Here is a 5,067-nt window from a genome sequence, read left to right on the forward strand (position 1 = left end):
GTACTACTTATGAAGCTACTACTGTGTATAGAGCTGTATAATATACTATCAAAGGATATAAGGGAAATAGAACCAAATGACATTTGTACAATTATCCTCTTTATTTGTACCACTGTTGAAGTTGTGGATAATCCAGAAATACAAAAAGGTTTGTAGTACCTAATTGGCTTTCTGTCCCATCAAATTTCTCTTCCTAATTTTATTTGCCTGGGCCCAATATTAAAAAGGTCCATATAGTCAAAGGTTTCTTCAATAGTCATGTATGGATATGAGAGTTGGACAATAAAGAAGGCTGAATGCCAAAGAATTGATGCTTTCGAACTATGGTGCTGGAGAAGACTCTTGAGAGTCCCTTGGACTGCAAGATCAAACCAGTCAATCCTAAAGGAAATCAACCCTGCATATTCATTGGAAGGACTGATGCTGAAGCTGAAGCTCCAATACTTTGGCCACCTGATGCAAAGAGCTGACTCACTGCAAAAGACCCTGATGCTGGGAAAGGTTGAAGGCAGGAGGAGAATAGGGCCACAGAGGATATGATGGTTGGATGGGATCACTGATTCAATGCACATGAGTTTGAGCAAACTCCGGGAGATAGTGAAGTACAGGGATGCCTGGTGTGCTGCAGTCCATAGGGTCTCAAAGAGTTGGACATGACTAAGTGACTGAACAACAACAAATATTTAAAAAATATTAGTTGGCAATATCTGAATAGTATTCAAAAATAAGTTGACCACCTCTGAGCACTCACCAATTGGGCAGAAGATGCTAAGGAGTTGGACAGAGACTGGTTTTTAAATACCTCTTAGCTCTGGTTAATACACAGAACAAATCACTGACATAGAAATCACAGAGTTGACTCTCTGACCCATTCAGTGACAAGCAGATAGACAGTTGGGAAGACTGTGGGCTTAGGTCTTATCCTGGTTTGAATCCCAGTGTATTCATTTACCAGGTATGTGACTTAGGACAAGTAATTTTTGCCTGTCTTGCAGAGCCTCAGTTTTCCTATCTGTAAAATGGAGATGACAACCTATACTTAGTAAGATAACTGTGCTGAAATGGGATGCTATATGTCCAAGTGTCTGACACATAATAAATGCACAGTAAACGTTAGTCTCTGCTAAGAGACTTCCAGCAAAAAGAAATGAGAGGAAGAACATTTAACAGTTCTCAAGAATATAGCAGAAATGCAGAAAAGCAGCTACATACTTTGCCCTTGCCAAATGTCTGCCCCCATTTTGTATTCTTGAAGTTTCAGATATTCACACCACCCTCTTACCAACTCTTGACTCCAACTTATATCCAACTTCCTCCTCTCTGTTTCCACTTGGATGTCTGTGAAGTGAAAAGTGAAAGTGTTAGTCACTCAGTCATGTCTGATTTTTTGTGACCCCACAAACTGTAGCCCACCAGGCTCCTCTGTCCATGGAATTCTCCAGGCAAGTATCCTGGAATGGGTAGCCATTCGCTTCTCTAGGGGATCTTCCCAACCCAGGGATCAAACCCAGGTCTCTTGCATTGCAGGCAGATTATTTACCATCTGAGCCACCATAGAGCCCACTTGGATATCTAGTAGACATCTTACACTCAGTATGACCAAAAGCAAAACTCTTCTTCTCCCAAATGTGTTTATTCCTTGATTTTCTGTATCTCAGCAAATGGCAACTCCATCTTCTCATTGTTCAAGACAGAAACTTTGAAGTCATCCTCGAATCCTCTCTTTTTGAATACCCCACATCCAATCTGTCAGTGAATCCTGTAAGTTCTGCCTTTAAAATAGACCCAGAACCTTACCACTTTTTACCATCTTTTGATTACCACCCTAGTCCAAACACTCATGCTCTCTCATTGGATTACTATTTTAGCCTTCTCTTAGGTCTCCAAGCTTTTTACTTTTGTCCTTGCCACTCTACAATCTATTCCCTACCCTATAGTGAGAAACTTCTGTTAAAATATCAAGTCAGATCCTTTTACCAGCCCCAAATCCTTCCAGTGGCTCCCTTTCTCTCTCAGAGTCCCTACCTTGGCCTGCAAGGCCCTACATGATCCGATTGCTGGCCATCTCTCCTTCCACTACTGTTCTCCTTGCACTGTACTCCAAACACATTGACCCCTTTGCTGTTCCTTGAACATGCCCCCACTTAAGAGTCTTTTTTACCTGTATTTCTTTTAGTCTGGAATGCTAATCTCCTAGCTAACTGCATGGCTTCTCCCTCACTTCTCCCAGGTCTCTTCTTAGATGTCACCTTGTTAGAGAATCTTTCCCTGGCTCATTTCCCATCACTCTCTGTCCCCTTCCTTGGCTGTGTTTTTTTTCTTAGCATTTATCATCTGATGTATTAGATATGTGTTTATTGTGTGACTCCTGAGAAGCCACAATTAGAATATCAGTTCCAGGAGGGCAGAGATTTTTGTGTTTTTGTTCACTGTTTTATCTATCAGACCAAGAGCAGTACCTGACACAATAGACTCTCAATAAATATTTATTGAAGAAATGATTGAATTCCTTCCCTGGTAGATTAAGAGGAGAGAGAAAGGAGAACTAGTGAGATGGGTTTGAGGATGGGCAAGGGCATTTCTTCCAGTATGGTAAAGCAGAAAGGAACAGCTCTTTCACTTTACATGAGACAACACCCCCAGAGAAAAATAAAGAGCCATACAGCTAATTAAAGGAGCGGATCAGGAAGGAAAAGAACACTGCCTGAACCTCTGTCTCCTATGTGTCAGCCTTTCTCATTAACTTCTGTGTGAAGTTAGTATTATGACATTTCACAGATGAGGAAACTGAGGCCCTTACCAGACAGGTTAAATGACCAATCCAAATTCACAAAACAACTAAGTGTCAGTGTCTGAATTTGAATCCAGATCTGATTGGTTCAAACATTCCATATTCCATTCTCAACCTTAGCTCTTGCCTACTGGCAGATAGATCCAAAATTCAGCTTTATAGAGACATACAGGCAGGAACTGTGAGATTCCTGGGGTGACAGAGTTATAAACCAGATGGAAGTCATAGTTTCTTCTCCCCCGAGGCTGGCTGCTGCCACTACCACCCTTTTGCTTCAACTCCAAGGACATTCTGTGTACTATGATTAGATGAATGTGCTTAAATTTGGTTCCCAAGGTCATTCTTCTGTATAGTAAGCCTAAATAGCTTCCCATCAACTAACTACAGAACAGTAATAGAATGCCCAACATCCAAAGCCCTTCAATCTGGCCCTAAACTAGGACTCAGATAGGAAAAAATCTGCCTGCAATGTGGGAGATCTGGGTTCAATCCCTGGGTCTGGAAGATCCTCTGGAGAAGAGAAAGGCAACCCACTCCAGTATTCTTGCCTGGAGAATTCCATGGACAGAGGAGTCTGGTGGGCTACAGCCCGTGCGGTCACAAAAAATCGGACTTGACTGAGTGACTAACACTACTACCGTTCCAGCCATGCTGTTACTAGGCCTTGACAAAATTCTGTCTGCATAACTGTGTCTCTCATTGTTGGAAAACAAACATATACATTCCTGCCTCAGTGCCTTTTCCTGACATTACTCCTCTTCCTCCTTCTAATGTCCTGTCTCTCCCCTTTGCCTATTCAAAATCAGCACATTTTTCAAGGTCCCGCTCAACTCCACATATCCCTCCCTCGACCCCCCACCTGCCCACAGTGTTCTCAACCAGGAGACTCTGTCTATACAATTCCTCTGGCATTTAGAATATGCCAATCACAGTTGCTAATTCTTCCACTATTCCTTGTGAGGGTCTCATTTTCCCCAGATTACAATTGCTGCTCTTCAAAGGGCGGGACCTTGTCTCAACCCCCACAGGGCTTACCTTGAGCGAGTGCTTACCCAATTTTTGTTAATGGATTAAAGATTCTGCAGAGATGACTTTTAAGCAGTGTTTTGAAGGCAAAAGTAGTCTGGGTTTGATGGAGACAAGATGACAGTTCTAAATGGAAAGCAAAGTAAAATAAAATGCCAAGCACATTTAGTATTTAGGGAAAAAATTGTAAAACACACACTGACGAAGGGAAAAAGCAGCAGACCTCTTACTTGCTGGAGGAAATGACTATAGCCATGACTGGCATAGAAATGTTTGTAGAAATCCACGAAGCAGTGATAAGGAGATAAACATGCCTCTTGGTGTAAGAGAGCAAGATGGCACAACATTAACATGGAGTATTCATTTTTGCAATAAAGCCTTTGGCTACTCACAGGGTGGCTGAGCATATGGAGAGCCTCTCACTTCAAGAGAAGAATTTTTCATTCAAAAATAGAAGACCTTGTTGTTGGCAAAAGGTCATTTGCATCTATATCCCCTGCAATGTGTATCAGTCCCACCATTCAGATCATCAGGTAGCTTAGAAACAAACTGCACATTCCACAGAGCTATTGATACGTGGCACATCAAGACCACCATAGTGAGATCACAATTTCAGTTTTTGGCAGAATAGGGCTTTAAGAAAATCTTTGACTTTGTCTTTATAGGTTGTCACCTCTTCCAAACAACTCTTTGTGGTAAATGGAGTGGCTATTTGCCTTTATTTAAGAGGTGTGTGTATGTGTGCTCAGTTGTGTCTGACTCTTTGTGACCCCAGGGACTGTAGCCCCCCAGGCTTTTCTGCCCATGGAATTTTCCAGGCAAGAATACTGGAGTGGGTTGCCATTTCCTACTTCAGAGGATCTTCCTGACCCAGGGATCGAACCCACATCTCTTGCATCTCCTGTATTGGCAGGCGGATTCTTTAGTACTAGCACCACCTGAGAAGCCCTTATTTAAGAGGGGAGGAAACTGAAGCCAGTAGAGATAGAATGACTTTTCCAAGATCATATAGTCAGGGTACCTGACTTTTAGCCTAGGGCTCTTACTCTTACTGAACTTTCATACTTGTTCATCACACTTACATCTGCCTAGTTGATCTGGCCAGAGTTTATTGACTGCCCATAACATATGTTTCCTGAGAAATGAGATTAGGGGAATTTAGATCGTTAAACAGAGCCTCCTGGTGACTCAGATGGTAAAGAATCTGCCTGCCACGCAGGAGACCGGAGTTTGATTCCTGGGTTGGGAAG

Source organism: Cervus elaphus, chromosome X (genome assembly GCF_910594005.1).
Source record: "Cervus elaphus chromosome X, mCerEla1.1, whole genome shotgun sequence".
Taxonomy (NCBI): Eukaryota; Metazoa; Chordata; class Mammalia; order Artiodactyla; family Cervidae; genus Cervus; species Cervus elaphus.